At 39.4% G+C, this 17,980-nt stretch overlaps 1 pseudogene; it reads left to right on the top strand.

The window, feature by feature from the left end:
• LOC111162244 overlaps positions 1–16,253 on the top strand; it is a 48,542-nt pseudogene extending 32,289 nt beyond the window's left edge.
• Positions 16,254–17,980: the final 1,727 nt, after the last annotated feature.

Raw genomic sequence — 17,980 nt, forward strand, 5'->3', positions numbered from 1 at the left:
CCTCAATATTATCAAAGCCATCTATGAAAAACCCACCGCAAATATCATTCTCTATGGAGATAAACTGAAAGCTTTTCTGCTAAGGTCAGGAACATGGCAGGGATGTCCATTATCACCACTGCTATTCAACATAGTACTAGAAGTCCTAGCCTCAGCAATCAGACAACAAAAAGAAATTAAAGGCATCCATATTGGCAAAGAAGTCAAACTATCACTCTTTGCAGATGATACAATACTATATGTGGAAAACCCAAAAGACTCCACTCCAAAAGTGCTAGAACTTGTACAGTAATTCAGTAAAGTGGCAGAATATAAAATCAATGCACAGAAATCAGTTGCATTTCTTTACACCAACAACAAGACAGAAGAAAGAGAAATTAAGGAGTCAATCCCATTTATAATTGCACCCAAAACCATAAGATACCTAGGAATAAACCTAACCAAAGAGGCAAAGAATCTACACTCAGAAAACTATAAAGTACTCATGAAAGAAATTGAGGAAGACACAAAGAAATGGAAAAGTGTTCCATGCCCCTGGATTGGAAGAACAAATATTGTGAAAATGTCTATGCTACCTAAAGCAATCTACACAGTTAATGCAATCCCTATCAAAATCCCATCCATTTTTTTTTTCGAAGAAATGGAACAAATAATCCTAAAATTTATGTGGAACCAGAAAAGACCTCGAATAGCCAAAGGAATATTGAAAAAGAAAGCCAAAGTTGATGGCATCACAATTCTGGACTTCAAGCTCTATTACAAAGCTGTCATCATTAAGACAGTATGGTACTGGCACAAAAACAGACACATAGATCAATGGAACAGAATAGAGAGGCCAGAAATGGACCCTCAACTCTATAGTCTACTAATCTTCAACAAAGCAGGAAAGAATGTCCAATGGAAAAAAGACAGCCTCTTCAACAAATGGTGTTGGGAAAATTGGACACCACATGCAGAAAAATGAAATGGACAATTTCCTTACACCATACATGAAAATAGACTCAAAATGGATGAAGGACCTCAATGTGAGGCAGGAATCCATCAAAATGGCAGCAACCTCTTCGACCTCAGCTGCAGCAACTTCTTCCTAAGAACATCGCCAAAGGCAAGGGAAGCAAGGGCAAAAATGAACTACTGGGATTTCATCAAGATCAAAAGCTTTTGAACAGCAAAGGAAACAGTTAACAAAACCAAAAGACAACTGACAGAATGGGAGAAGATATTTGCAAACGACATATCAGATAAAGGGCTAGTATCCAAAATCTATAAAGAGCTTAGCAAACTCAACATCCAAAGAAAAATAATCCAATCAAGAAATGGGCAGAGGACATGAACAGACATTTCTGCAAAGAAGACATCCAGATGGCCAACAGACACATGAGAAAATGCTCCACATCACTCGGCCTCAGGGAAATACAAATCAAAACCACAATGAGATTCCACCTCACACCAGTCAGAATGGCTAAAATTAAAAAGTCAGGAAATGACAGATGCTGGTGAGGGTGCAAAGGGGAACCCTCCTATGCTGTTGGTAGGAATGCAAGCTGCTGCAACCACTCTGGAAAACAGCATAGAGGTTCCTCAAAAAGTTGAAAGTAGAGCTACCCTATGACCCAGCAATTGCGCTACTGGGTATTTACCCTAAAGATACAATCGTAGTGATCCGAAGGGGTACATGCACACAAATGTTTATAGCAGCAATGTCCAAATAGCCAAACTATGGAAAGAACTTAGATGTCCATCAACAGATGAATGGATAAAGAAGATTTGAGATATATATATATATAATGGAATACTTTGCAGCCATCAAAAGAAATGAAATCTTGCCATTTGCGATGACGTGGTTGGAACTAGAGGGTATTATGCTTAGTGAAATAAGTCAATTGGAGAAAGACAACTATCATATGATCTCCCTGATATGAAGAAGTGGAGATGCAACATGGGAAATTTGGGGGGTAGGAAAAGAATAAATAAAACAAGATGGGATCAGGAGGGAGACAAACCATAAGTTTAATCTCACAAAACAATCGAGGGTTGCTGGGGGGAGGGGTTTGGGAGAGGGTGGTGGGGTTATGGACATTGGGGAGGGTATGTGCTATGGTGAGTGCTGTGAAGTGTGTAAACCTGGCGATTCACAGACCTGTACCTCTGGGGCTAATAATACATTATATGTTAATAAAAAATTTTTTAAAAAAATTAAAAAAAGGTATTGATAAGATTAAATAGTTTAAAAATGTTAAGGGATGCCTGGGTGGCTCAGTGGGTTAAAGCCTCTGCCTTTGGCTCGAGTCATGATCCCAGGGTCCTGGGATTGAGCCTCACATCAGGCTCTCTGCTCAGCAGGGATCCGGCTTTCCTTCCTCTCTCTCTGCCTGCCTCTCTGTCTAATTATGATCTCTGTCTGTCAAATAAATAAAAATAAAATCTTAAAAAAATGTTAAAAAAGGAAAGAGGAAATATTAAAAAATAGAACAGGAAAAAAATAAAATTAAAAAAATTTAACTTTTTAATACAGAAGAATCTTGGGAAAAATGCCATGAATTCTATGTGCTATATTCCTGTACCTCTGAAATTTTGCAGTTCTCATTGATCAATGAACTTGGTCTTTGTAGTTGTTTTTGTTGATTTTCTGAGGGAGGGGACTGTTCAATTGATTCTCTGTCTTTGCCCAAGATGAAATTGTACCACCTTTGCTAGGTACAGGTTAAGTAATCTGCTTGGGTTCACTCTTGGGAGCTTTTTTCCTCAACGTTTTCTGTAGAGCTTTGGAGGACGGGAGTAAAGGTGGTGGTCTCCCAATCTCTGACCCCATAGTAGTTGAAAGCTAGGCACCCCACTCCTCAGTGCACCCTCAGAGAAAAGCAGTCAATCCCTCCCATCTCCCTGCACTCCGTGCTCACCCAGCTGCACTCTGTGCTCACCCAGCCTGTGAGCGAATGTTTCTGTCTCTGGTGCTTGGCCCCATTTGGAGTCTCCAAACCCAGAAGATTCCTGCTGCATGCTCCTGTGCAGCTCCTCCTGGAGGAAGATGGAGAGAGTATCTCCATATCTGTCACTTATGGGGTCTCTGCTTGAAGTGTGGTGGCCCAGCTGTGCCTCGGATCATGGTTTAAGGTAAGCCCGAGCTGAGAGCTCACTCCTCAGCTCCAGCTCTGTAGTTGGCTTCCCCGCTCTGATACCTGGCAGCTTTGCCACACTCAGACACCCTCAGTCTTTCTGTGACCCTGAGTTCTGAGACCACACTGTCCCTGCAAGTGCTCCACCCCTACTTAGCCTCTGGAGTGACATCTCTCAGTGAAGCAGACTTCTAAAAGTTCTGATTTTGTGCTCCACTTCTCTTCTACTTGCTGGGAGATGGCCCCTCCCCCTGCGGTCTCTCTTCTCATCCTACCTTCCAGAAAGTGGTCGCTTTTCTGTTCTTAGAATTGCTGCTTTTCTTCTCTTTGACTTCCTTTTGAGTTTATAGATGTTAAGAATGGTTTGATAACTATCTAGCTGAACTCCTGGGACCTGATGATATTTAGGTCTCTTAATCCTCCACCATCTTCCATTTAGTAATTATTGATAGATATGTGTTTATTTCCATTTTGTTACTTGTTTTATGGTTGTTTTGTAGTTTTTCTCTGATCCCCCCCTTTTTTTTTCTTGCTCTCTGTCATGGTTTGGTGGCTTTCTTTAGTGATATATTCCTTTATCTTTATTCTTTGCATATCTATTACTGATTTTTGATTTGTGGTTACTATTTGATTTATAGATAACATCTTCTGCATATAGCAGTCAATATTGTTTACTCCTCTCCCCTCCCCATTTTGGGATATGGTATCACATATCACATCCTTTTATTTTGTGAATTCCTTGACTGATTTTTACAGATATACAACTTTTATTACTTCCAACGCCTTATACTCTTACTTACTGTCTTTCCTTTCCACTTAAAGAATCCCTTTTAATATTTCTTGTAGGGCTGGTTTAGTGGTCAATAAGTCCTTCAGTTTTTGTCTGAGAAACTCCCTATCTCTCCTTCTATTCTGAATGATATCCTTATTGGATAGAACTTTATTGGCTGCAGATTTTTCCCATTTAGCACTTTGAATATTTCATGCCACTTTCTTCTGGCCACTAAAACTTCTGCTGAAAAATCCACTGATAGACTTACAGGGTTTTTCTTGTATGTAACTGTCTTCTGCTTCTTTAAAACAAATTTGTTTTATCACTATTCTTTGCCATTTTAATTATTGTGTGTCTTGGCATGGTTCTCTTCAGGTTGATTTTGTTGGGGGAGTTTTTGTGCCTCCTGGATCTGGATTTATGTTTCCTTACCCAGATTAAGGAAGTTTTCAGTTATTATTTCTTCAAAAAAAATTTTGGTCCCCTTTTCTGGGTTCCCTATAATGCCAATGTTATTACGCTTGATGGAGTCTCTGAGTTCTGTAAGTCTATTCTCATTTACTCAGCTTGACTGCTTTCCATTATTCTGTCTTGCAGGTCGTTAATTCATTCCTCTGCTTCCTCTAGCATGCCATTTATTTTATCGAGTGTATTTTTAATTTCATAGTTTTGTTCTTCATCTCTGATTTGTTCTTTTTTGATCTCTTTGTAATGGTCTCACTGATGTCCTCCACTCTTTTCTCAAGTCCAGTCAGTATCTTATGACCATTACTTTAAATTCTCTATTTAGCATGTTACATATGTCTGTTTCACTTGGGTCTCTTGCTGTGTTTTCATTCTATTCTTTCATCTGGGACATATTCCACTGTCTTCATTTTGTTTATTTCTCTGTTTCTATGTGTTAGGAAAGTCAGCTATTTTGCCTGCCCTTGAAGGTAATGGCTTTGTGAAGAAGAGGTCTGATAGTGCCATGCAGTGCAGTGTCCCCTCTTCCCCAGGACCTGGTGCTTCAGGGTGTGTCTCCTATGTGTGTCGCCTGTGCCCTGCTATTGCATCCTTACCACTTTTTTCTTCAGTTCAGTTGTCTACAGTGGTTCTGTTTGCCTGTTGTAGGCAGTGTTTGGTCCCTAGCCAGGGCAAATGCATTTTAACAAGGTGTGCACCAGTCTTCTCGGGGAATGATTATTGTTGGCAGAGTGGAGGTCCCATAAAACACATGGGTTGGGAGATGAGGTTTTGGTGGTGTTCTGGGGTAGGGGGCTTGTAGCACCAGAACTGAGGCAGGTGTGATTGGGGAGGGTGGATCTGCTGAAGTGCTGATCCAGACCTTGGTGTGATCAAGCTAGGTAGTGTACGCTGGTACTGCATTGGTTCATGCAGGTGGCAGGGAAGGAAAATGGCACCTGTCAACTCTTGTTCCTGGAGGGATCTCCCTGTGATCACTGCCTCTCTGGGCCATGCTCTTGGATGAATAACTAACCCTCCTGTCTGCCCTAGACATCTTTTAAACTGTTGCTTCCATGCTGTATCTCTGCTGGCTTTTGTCATGCTGTCTTTTTAAGAGTGAGGACTCCACTTCTTAATGCCATCTCTGTTCTCCCAGAGCAAAGGCCATGCATTTTTATTTCTATTCTTAAAGTCCCACTGGTTGTAAGAACTCATGAGATTTAGCCCCTCTTGTTTTCAAAGCCAAATGTTATGGGGATTCGTCTTCCCCATGCAGTCTTCCCCAGTGTGATAGTCTATTTTTTACCCTTCTCTGCACCATTGGCTCCCTCCCCACTCTGAATGGCCATGGTCTTTTTCCTCCCGAACCACATACTTACCCTTCTTTCTTTCTTCAATGAGACCTCTCTCTACCTTTAGCTGTAGAGTTTGTTCTTCCAGTCTGGGTTATTTATGCCAATGTGAGTGTTATCTAGTTCTACTGGTGGGATGAGGTGAGCTTAGGGTCCTCCTCCTGCTTCCTCCAGCCCATCTAGTGTATTTTTTATCTTAGTTATTGAGTTCTTCATTTCTGATTGGTTCTTTTATGTTTTCTGTCTCTTTGTTAAGGGTCTCACTGAGGTTCTCCATTCTCTTCTCAAGTCCAGTGAGTATCTTTATGGCCTTTACTTTAAATTCTCTATCAGACATATTACTCCTCTCCATTTATTTAGAAATCTTGCTGTGATTTTTGTCCTTCTTGCTGTGATTGTTGTTTTATTTGGGACATATTCTTCTATCTCCTCATTATGCCTAACTCTCTGTCAATTTCTATATGATAGGAAGCTCAGCTATGTGTTCTGCCACATAGTGTCTGCTGTTCACTAGAATGTGGTGTTTCAGGGGTGTCTATGGTGGTGTTGCATGCACCCTACTCTTGTGGCTGAGCTTCTTTTGCCTTCAGTCCTGTTGTCTTCAGTGACTTTCTTTGTTGTGGGCAGAATTTGGTCCCTGTGTTTTCAGTGGGCTAGTCTTGGTTTTGAGCTGAGATAGCCCAGGCATTTGCTTGAGATGTAGTAGCAATAAACTAAAGGGTTATTTTCCTATGTTGTGCCCTGGAGAAATTTTGTTAGTGGATGTAGTCTGCAGTCAGACCAGCTGACCGGTTGGGCCTTAGTCAGACTGGTATGTGTGTGTGGTTATCTCCCCCTCTCCCCATGGTAGGAGTTACTTTGGAGTGGTGCTGGCCCCTTTCAGAGTTGCTTATACCCTGCCAGACTTACAACATCACTTTGGAACAACTCCAGCCAGTGGCCTATTGGAGGGACAGGTCTACAGGAGACACAGGGACAAAGGCATGCTAGACAGGACAGGGTGAATGGTGTTAACAAGTTAGGTGGATGGTGTTGCTATTTGGCTGGTTCCCATAGCGTCTATGTGTCTAGGCTGATGGGGGAGTGGGGTGGAGAGAAATGACATCTGTCAGTTCCTTTCTTCTTGGAGAAAGCTCCCAAACACCTTTGCCCCTCTAGCACATATTCTGCAATTAGTGAACAAATTTCCTTCCGGTATACCCCAGGCATTTTTCAAAGTGCTGTTCCTATGCTCTATCTCCATGGGGTTATTTGTTCTGCTGTCTCTTTAAGGGCAGACACTACATTTCCTCTTACTTTCTTTGCTGTCCCAGAGCTGAGCCTGCTGATTTTTAAAGTTCCAGGTAGTAAGTTCCATGGATTATAAGAACTTGTGAAACTCACCTCCTCAGGTTTTCAAAGCCAAATGTTATTAGGATTTGTTTTCCTCCCTTCAGGTTCTCCATGTTTGAGATTCCTGGGATGTCTCTTTTCCCTCTTCATGTTCGTGGCATCCCTCCTTCCTACAGATAGTCCCTCAGGTCCATTCGTCTCCCAATTATATCTCTGCCCTTCCTGCCCTCTTCTACATGGCCCCTTTTCTATATTTAGCTTTTCTACATTTAGCTGTTCTGCCAGTCTTTGGGTTATTTTCTGGGTTCTCTACACTGATTTGGGTGTTATCTAGTTGTATCTGTGGCATGAGGTGAGCTTAGGATCCTCCTACTCTGCCATCTTCCCCAGAAGCCTTCTGTATGTATATTAAGAAGCACTTTCAGAAATAACTCCTGGTAGATCTGGGCCTAGTTCTCTCTGGATTGCAATCTTCAACCCTGACTGTAACTCTCATTGTAACAAGTACATAGAATGGTGGATGCTCTAGGTCCACATGAGACTCATTCACTCACAATTTCTAGGCATGAGGCCCTGGTGTTGGTAAGTGAAACCATACCATAATTGACTCTCTCTGCTTGACTTATTTCACTCAGCATAAGTACTTTAAAGGGACCTTTGTACACCAGCATGTTTCTGTCACTTGTTTACTGCCAACCTCATGACAATCCTGCAACTATACTTTCACAGATAAGGAAAATATTTGAACCATTACAACTGTGCCAGAATGAGATTTTCTTCCCTTTAACCACTTCTTTATTTCCAATCCTTACCCTGGGAGGAGATGGGAGCCTTGCTAAGAGTAAGAAGTCAGTTGTTAATATGATAATATATTTATGTTTTATTATGAGAGACAGCTAATAATATGAAAATGACTTGTTTGTCCTTACAAATATTCCACTCTGGGGGCATCTGGGTGACTCAGTCATTAAGCGTCTACCTTGGGCTCAGGTCATGATCCCAGGGTCATGATCCCAGGGTTCTGGGATCAAGCCCCACATCTGGCTCCCTGCTTGGTGGGTAGCCTGCTTCTCCCTCTCCCACTCCTCCTGCTTGTATTCCCTCTCTCGTTGTCTTTCTCTCTCTCTGTCAAATACATAAATAAAATCTTTAAAAAAACCCCAAGTATTCACTCTGAAGACTCTGAGTTTATTTCTTATGATGGATTACATGTATATGCCCTCCAGACAACATGGGCATGAATAAAAATACTGAAGCTTAATATGGCGTAATTATATAATTATATAAGATTAATAATGGCTAAATGTTTGCAATAATTGCTTCCATTTTTAATACATAATTCTTAAAAATAACTTGTAAACTTTAAAAAATAACTTTAGTAATATATATTCATTGAAAGAAAATAAAATAAATTAAATAGAAAAGAAATGAAACTATTATAATCAAGAAAACGAATGACTAACATTCTTCCATGTAAATGGCCTTCTAGAGGCATCTTTGTAAAGGTCTATTTGTACACACATTTATTGACAGTTTCTCTGTACCGGGCCTTGACTATTTGCAATCAGATACATTCCTTCTTCTTTCTTTATAAAAGGGATGACCAGTGTGAACAGCGCTTCCTGTTTTCCTGTTACCACATCATCTGGCTTTCATTGAGGTTTAGCAAATGAGAAGCTTTCATGAGTTTGGAGGCAGGAAGAAGGGAGAAGGCAGGGGGTTGTATTCCCTTCTCTCTGCCTTTAGCAATAACTCTTCCAGTTACTGTGTAGCAGGGCTGTTAATGTCCTAGTTTCTGTCAACTGACCTTGGCCTTTGGGTTTCACTGTCACCACTTTCCCTTTGTCCTTCTAGCCTGGAGTCTGGGTAGTGGCTTTCCCCTCCTGTGAGTCTGTCATCTCATCTTCCTGTGATTTCTCAACTCTTTCATCTCCTGCATATCCAGTTCTCCGATTTACATCTCCCCTGTTTTACATGCTAGTGTGGCTCTTGTGCACCTGGGTGGTTGCTGATGGTTGCAGGTTGATAGCGATATAAATAGAAAATTTATACTCATCTAGGAGGGATCAAAAATGAATTCTGATTTCATCACAACTGGTTGTGTTTGAAGTTGATTGAAGACTATGAATTTTGACCCTTACTGGAACTAACTGACGACACTGATCAGTGAGCTGTGGCACTTGTTGCCAACTGTTTATAGACAGTGGAGTTGTTCCATCATATCTAGAGGATTAATTTTCTTTCTTTTTTTTTTTTAAGATTTTATTTATTTATTTGACAGAGAGACAGACAGCGATAGAGAACCCAAGCAGATGAAGCAGGAGAGGGAAAAGCAGGCTTCCAGCCAAGCAGGGAACCTGATGCTGGGCTTGATCCCAGGACCCTACTGGGATCATGACCTGAACCAAAGGCAGATGCTTAACAACTGAGCCATCCAGACGCTCAATTTTCTTTCTTTTTTCTTTTTCTTTTTCTTTTTTTTTTTTAAGAGAACTAGTTTTCAATACTTAATTAGTTTTCTACTGTGAACACCATTTTTTTTTTTAACACTTAAAACACTTCACTTTCCCCCACTAGCACACTGTTCAGTGATTTCTTTACTACCTTAGGATCCCTCACAAGGTAAGATTATGGACAAAACTTGGGCTTTTTTTTTTTTTTTTCCTTTTAAAGCTCTGGTAGTCTTTGTTTTATTGTTTGACACTAAAATGCTATTTTACAACATGCTTTTTATTTTCTTCTATATTTTATGACTTGTCAAATATGTTTCAATGCCATAATTTCTTCAACATTGTTAAACATTTAGTTTCAAATTTTTTGCTTGCTGTGATTAATTCCTTAACAGTTAAATATCTGAAAATATTTTCAATTATTCAAGTTGTAAATTTTTTGAGCAACTCTTCACTAAAGGTTTCAAATGACTTCTCAGTGATATGCAAGCTGCAAAGAAAATAAAACTAACAGAAAAACTAAATGGAATATAAATGGTAGTGGCTATCTTCAGAAATGTTTTCATTATTCATCTCCTCCCTCCCCTCTTTGTTCAGGTGTCCAACCATGTCTGACTCAGTCCACATGTCTCAGAGGAAGCTGATCCCACCCATGCTCCAGGGTGGGTCTGTGGTTAAGCCTACCTCTCTTCCCCAGGGATTAGTTTAGCAATTGTCATATGACTCAATCTGTGCCAATAAGCATCAAGGAGAGGTTTGCTGCAGATTATGGGAAAAATGCATCCTCCATAATCTGGGACTTTTCTATCTTCTTCTCATTGTTGGGTGGCCCAGTCATTTCATATGCAGCCTCAGTAGGAAGCCCCATTCACCAGAGGGAGAACAACAGGGAGCCAAAGTCATAGAAAATGTCAACTCTAAAACCTCATCTTCTAGACATCCAGTTATGCAAACCAAGAGACTTTCTACATTTGAAGATAGGTTGAATGAACTTTTCTGTTATTTTTTTCCTCAAAGCATCCTAATTTGTACAGTAAATTAGCAAAGTAAGTACTAGAGGGAAGTGTTATGAGTTCTAATGTTTAAAAATAAGAAAGAAAGAGAAGGAAAATGAAGAAAAAAATCTAAGTGATTATATGTCAGCTAGTTTTAAACATTTTTATATCTGACAAAAAAGAATAGGACACATTGATTCAGAATAGATATATCTATTTTTAAGAAGTGTGGTTCTGGCATAAGATTCTGTTGATATTTTTATTTATGTTGACAAATAAGATGAAAGTGAAACAGCTTTGAGGTATATTAGAACTTCATTGGTTCGTCAAAGAGATGACAGACTTTTTGCTGACTTGGGTGATAAGTTGTAGAATACTGGAAGAATATTTCCTCAGTGTGTGTGTGTGTGTGTGTGTGTGTGTGTGTGCATGCGCGCTTTATGGTGTAATGGTTACATTTTGTTATGATATGCCTTTTAATTTGATGTAAACATTTTATCTATCCTATTGTTAAGGTTAATAAACTACAGCCTTAGGACTCAATTTCACTGCTCCTGTTTTTGTAAATAGTTGTATTGAAACATAGCTGTGTAATTTATTTACTATTGTCTGTGGCTGCTTTCTCACTACCATAGTAGTGTTGAATAGCTGTGACAGAGATCGTGCCTGCAAAACCTAAAATACTTACCATCTGGCCTTTTATAGAAAATGTTTGCCAAATTCTGGTATCAATGATCAACAAAAGAGTAAATCAAACCCTGATTCACAGGTAGGACAGCTGAAGTCAATAGCTATATCTCCTGACTCCTGGGGGTGTCCTTCCATTGTCCCACACCAGTAGCTTCTCCCTGACATGTTGCCTCTTCCTATGCTGATCAGCTGACACTGGTTAAATCCAGGACTTTGGAGGAAGAAGGGGAAATATTTTTTAACTCCAATTTTGTCTGTTTAAAATGCATTTGCTTTAATGTAGTTAGTCCAGTGTTCCAAGTGCTACCTATTTTGCTATTTTATCTCTATGGTTTCTTACTTTTATAAATAAAATATTTATTGTTAATATCTCCTTACTGTTTTCTGAATAAATAATTACAAACTTTTTAGTTGTGAGCCATGCTATAGCATATACGGTCCAACATAAGTTCCAAAGATTTATGATTTAAACAAGAATGTCATCATGAAACTATATGGAACAAGAGATTTTTGGGCTATTGAAGCCATAGGTAGCTTGATGCCATGGGAGAGACCACTGACTGAAACTTGGCCTTAATTATCCCAGTATGTCTCACCTGTGCAGAATTACCAGGGGAGCTTGTTAAAATGTAGGTCTTACACATAAAATATATATTTACACAGGCTCACTGAATGAAAGCATGTGGGACATTGGGTCTGTAAACTTCTAGCAGGTATGTTTGATCAAATACTAAGAAATAATCGTGACCTTCCATGAGACATTGAACAGTTTTTGGGCCTCATTTGTAAAATGAAGGACTTGGCTTCTATGATTGTATGTTATATCTTAGGATTGATTGTTTTCTCGTAGTGCAGGAGACTCTAATGTGAAGGACACGAGAGCAATAATTATGCCTTTATCTCTGTTACTTGTTTAAAAATACATGCATACAGGGAACCTGAGTGGCACAGTCAGTTAAGAGGTTAACTCTTGATTTCAGCTCTGGTCATGATCTCAGGGTCCTGGGATCAAGCTCTGGATTGGGCTCCATGTTTAGCATGTAGTCTGGTCCAGGATTTTCTCTCTCTCTCCTTCTGCCCCTCCCCCTGCTTGTGCTCTCTTTCTCTCTCTCTTTCTCATAAATAAATAAATCTTTTAAAAAAATGCATGTACCCCTTTGTGCTGTAAGCATTCAAACACATGCACTTCTCTTGCCATGTGTTTTTGGCAATGGTAGACATTTGTGACAGGACTACTATTTATACACAGCCTCTTGGGCATCAGATGGGCATCCAGACATGTTCTGAATTAGAGCATTTACCCTGCATCTGGTGCATTAGCTGGTGGAACAGTGGGAACGCCTCATGGGACACCATAAAGATGGAGTGTGCTATCTGATGGATGCTGCGGATGTTGTCCTTAAGTTTATTACAGTGAACCATGCAGGTGGCCTGCTTCAATTGAGTGCACCAGGTGCAGATCCTTACAAAAGATTTCTGCTACCAATGATGAATCAGAATGGTGACATGGGAAATAAACAACACCAAAGCTCTCATTCAACTTGAGTTTACTATCCAGTTTCCACTTTTATTTTTCGTACACGAAATCCGCAAGTTGCTTGGTGGCCAAAAGCTTGGTAGTTTCTTTAAATACTTCAAGATCAGAGAGAGTAGAAAGTTACTACAAATTGATGTCAAGATCAGAGAGAGTAGAAAGTTACTACAAATTAATGTCAGTAGAAAGTTACTACAAATTAATGTCATTAAGAAGCAGAAGTTGAACTACACAGTGACACAACATTATGTTCCCATTGTAATATTTCCAAATAGACAAAATTGCCTCTTTAATATCTTTGTAGTCTAATGTGGGTCATCTTGTCAAGCCATCTTTTATAGAACATTTAATTTACCTGTTTTGCTTTTTTGCTGCTTAGGCCTGTACAACCTCCTCTTCTGCTGTTTTCCTGGATGTTTTAGCATGAATACCTTAACTCAAATATGACAAAACCTTTGTCTGCCTGCCAATGGAAAATCAGTTGCCACAAGGAAGACATGTGGTAGAGGAAGGCAGAAAAGAACTTGGACTCCTAGGTTGTTCTTAAATTACTGCCAGTTTGCACTCAAACTTTTCCAAGACACAGACTGTGGAAAAGACTTGGTGTGTGTTCTTGCTGATGAGCATTTCACAAAATAGGCTCCATGGACCAAGCCTGCATCCATGTGTATTGAAACGAAGTCTGGTGGCCCATGGGGAATGGGTCACCACCTACCTCTCCTCCACTCATATGAATCCTTCTCAGTGCCCTCTTCATTAAGATTCAGAGAATCCAAGATAAAGGAAGATAGAATGAATCTTGAGATCCTAAAAAAAGAACTTTCCAGAAAGAAAGCACTTTCTAAAGTAGTGTTAAAATTAGGAACAATTTCTAAATCATAATCTCTAAAACAAACTAGGTACCTGGGTTTGCTGGGGCGGCCATAACAAAATACCACAGTCTAAATGGCTTAGCAACAAGAATTTTCTCACAGTTGTGGAACCTGTGTGTGTGGTCCACGATTAAGGTTTCATGTTCGGTTTGCTGAGGCCTCTCTCTTCAACCTGCAGATAGATGCTTGCCTACGCTCTTTGTCCTCACATGGTCTTTTCTCTGTGTAAGTGCATCCTTGGTCTTTCTCTTTTTGGATGTCCAAATTCCTCCTCTTATGAGGACACCAGTTAGATGGAATTAAAGCCCAGTCTATCTGCCTCACTTTATCACCTCTTTAAAGGCCCAGTCTCCAAATATAGTCCCATTTAGAACTAGTACAGGTTAGAGCTTTAACACATAAATTTTGGGGGACACAATTTAGCTCATTACACTAACCCAGATTTACAGAAGTCCATGCAAAGGTTTAGTATAGAGTGATTTTAATTTTCTAATAATACCCATTTTGCTTTTGGCTCTGTTAATGAGCCAAATCTACAGGATCAGAAAAGTAAGCCTGCTAGGAAAAAAAAAAAATTTTTTTTCACCCTGGTGCCATGGGCTGCATTTGTTGACAGACATCACCTTCACCTCCTTGATTCTATGAGTTCCCTTTTTACAGCTTTCCTAAAATAAGTGGAAGTGATGCCCTTGCATCGAGTAAATGTTCTTTTTTTCCCAACTTAGCCATCCTTTCCTGTGGGCACCCTTTCACACCACATTCATGATATGACTTCATCCATATCATGAATAAACACTGCTGAAATCTTGACTCCTCGCATATACTAGTCTGTTGTAGCCATCCCATTCAGCAATTCTTTGACCCTATGAAATCTTTAGCCCATTGGCCTTATCTCATTAACAGCCCTCCCTTCTACCTTCACCTGGTCTTCTCTTTCTTTCCTGTACAACTTAAGATTCTAAGATCCATCACTAGAATTGCCTTCTTTCCCTTTCTCCCTCCAGGGTTGGCAGAATTATAGTCCTGATAAAGCCAAGTCCTCTTCTTCCTGCTTCCTTTGCCCCCCAGTAGCCATACAAAAGTACAATTTTTTTTTTCTTACTATTCTCATTTCAGAGTCATAGCATGTGTTAGAAAGAATAATCCTCCCCAACAAAGATGCCCATGTCTCAAACCAGATTCACAGAAGGTGATGTAATAACCAAGGTAGAGGCAAAGTAAGAAGTGTGGCAATGGAAACAGAGGTCAGAGAGAGAAAGACAGATTTGATGCTATGCTGCTGGCTTTGAAGGGGAGAGGGTATGGATCATGATCCATACCCTCTAGAAGCTGGAAAATGTGCGGAAAAAGATTTTCTCCTAGAGTCTCCAGAAGGAACATGGCCTTGCTAACACTTTGATTTTAGCCCAGTGAAATTCATTTCAGAGTTCTGACCTCTAGCATTTAAGACAATAAATTTGTGTTGTCTTAAGCCACCAAGTGATTGGTAATTTGTTACAGCAGTAATAAGAAACCAACACAAAGCTCAAATGGCCACTGAACACTGTGTGACATTTGTACCTTTCAGCACGCTTGCTTTCCTGTTCTCCAAAATAGCTCTTCCCTATCTTGGCAGCTAATATAGCCTTGTATTTCATTGAGAATCTGACTCCTATTATGATAAATATATGTATTTATGTGCTCAACTACTTATATGTAATAATATAGCAACCACATTGCTACTTCCTTGATCCTATCACATGTTTGGCCCCTGGCCATGCCACTATCTTCAAGGAAAAGGGATGGAAGAGGAAGAGAAAAATCAACATCCTACTTTTCAATGTTAGCTGAGACTCTGCTTGGGCTATAACGTATCTGTAGTATATAACCTGAAGCTTCTTCATATTTATACCCAAAGAACAACCCCTGAGTTAATATTTAAAACTTGGGGTTTTTAAAAAAAATAAAATTGTAGCCCAAATAACTGGTGGTTTTGCATAAAAGAATTCCTTCCCAAACAAAGACATTACAAACAAAAAACGTGGAGACAACCTCTTCTCTCCCTTTGGGAACCCACAGAAGGTTATAGTGTTGCTATGGGTCACTGCCTGCTGGTGTTACCAATATTGTAAGAATAAGCCATATTCAAAGTCTCCCGTCTGCAGAGATGTCCCTGACGCCCAGATCCACATCTTTGACCCAGGATGGAAGAAGGCAAAAGCAGATGAGTTCCCACACCTTGGCCATATGGTGTTAGATGAATATGAACAACTCTCTTTTGAAGCCCTGGAGACTTCCTCTAACGGTTCCAAAAAGTACATGGTGAAAGGCTGTGGCAAATATGGCTTTCACATCCAAGTATGGCTTCACCCCTTTCATGTCATCCATATCAACAAGATTTTGTCCTGTGCTGGAACCAAGGGGCTGCAGACAGGTATGTGGGGTACCTTCAGAAAGCCCTAGAGTACAGTGGCCAGGGTCCATATTGATCAAGCTGCAGAACAAGAAACATGTGGTTGAAGCCCTGTATAGGGCCAAGTTCAAGCTCTCTGGCCTCCAGGAAATCACATCGTTGAGAAGTGGGGCTTTAGTAAGTTTAATGTAGATGAATTTGAAGACATGGTGGTTGAAAAGTAGCTCATCACAGATGACGGGGGTATCAATACATCCTTAGTCATGGCCTCCTGGACAAATTGCTGGCACTGCACTCATGAAAACCTTGGCACTGCCCCTTCTTTATTCATGCCCATTGATAAATCCTATTTCCTATAAAAAATATGGATATAACCAAACACCAATCAGTGACTTGAACTCTTTACCGTAATGGCAAGCATAAGCCACACTATGCCTATCCCTGTTACTTTAATTTTGGGTTTTGTGATTGCTTTTAAACCTAACCCAAAAAATTTATTATGAATTTTTTTGTGTGTGTAGAGGAGTATATAAATGCATATTTGTGGTTTAAAAAGCAGATGAACAGACACACACACACACATATATATATATGAGATGTTAATTGGGAGAGAAACTTTGAAGATCCCTATGTTCCTTCCTCATGGCAACCTCATTTTTGTCCAAATGAAATCACCATCCTGAAATTTGTGTTAATGTTTTCCTTGCTTTTCTTTATAGTTTTACCACCTGTACAAAATATGACCACACATCCAGTTCATCTAAGACAATCGTGGTTTAAGAATGGTGTCCCTGAGTAATTATTAACAGTATTTCCCTTTCCTCTCAAATGTCCTATTTTGAATGATCTAAATGAAATATGGACACAGACTACATGTACAGATTGTTATACAGTGACTTACTTATTTTTGGAGCTGAGTGGCAAAGTGGAAACCTAATTTTGTAAGAAAAGTGCATTATTGCCATAGTTAGATGAAGGCTCCCAGAGAGCCTTGAGGTCATGATTTGGCTTCCATGTGTGTGGAATTTTATAAGGGCATCTTTTGGAGAAGTCAGTGGACAAAGCAGTGAGTTACTCTTGAGGAGCACAGGGTTCACCATTGTCTAGGCATTTGTTGGGTTACAATGTGGGTCAGGTTGTTAATCATATTTTTCAATCCTTTTTTAAAATTACTTTAAAATATTTATTGAGGTATGATGTATGTACCATGAAGTACATATATCTTAAGTGTATACCTGAGGAATTTTAATATATAACATATTGCTGTATCTAACACCCAGATCAAGATATAGAACATTTCTAGCCCCAGAAGACTCCCTCATGCCTCCTCCCACTCAAGGATGACAACTATTCTGATATTTGTCAGCAGTGATTATTTTATCAGTTTTTGAAATTCATACAAGTGAAAAAGAAGCATTCTCCTTTGTCTAGCTGTCTTTGCTCATTGATTATGTCTGAGATTCATTTATGGGATATCAGTTCACTCTCTTTCTTGCTATGCAGCATTCCATTGCATGGCTACACCACAATTTTTTTTTTCATCCATTCTACTGTTGAGAGACTTTTATTTTTAGTATTTCCCTGTTCACTCTTATAAATGAGTATAAATGAGTACCAGTTTCAGTATATCACTGACAATATACAGGAATTCCAGTTGTTCTGTATCTTCATTTTATTTTGCTTTGTCACTCTTATAATTTTTTCAGTAGTGATATCTCAAAGTCCAATGAATTATAAAATTCATAAAAGTAATTCCTTGCAAAAAAAAGACCTCAAATGTCATTAGTTGTATTAGCAGTCATTTAAAAAATTTTACCATTTCAGAAATTTTGATCAAAATTTTAATGAGAATTATAAAGATATTCACTATAAAGGAAGAGTGAGTTGGCTGAGTTTGAACTATAATTTATTCTTTTTATAAGGTTATATTAATCTATGAATGGAGTTGTGTACCCTCAAGGTTCATATATTGAAGCTCTTCAGTGTAGTAGTTTGGAAATGGGACCTTTGAGAGATAATCAGGTTTAA

Source organism: Enhydra lutris, unplaced genomic scaffold (assembly GCF_002288905.1).
Source record: "Enhydra lutris kenyoni isolate GAN:26980312 unplaced genomic scaffold, ASM228890v2 scaffoldscaffold1, whole genome shotgun sequence".
In the NCBI taxonomy this organism is placed as follows: Eukaryota; Metazoa; Chordata; class Mammalia; order Carnivora; family Mustelidae; genus Enhydra; species Enhydra lutris.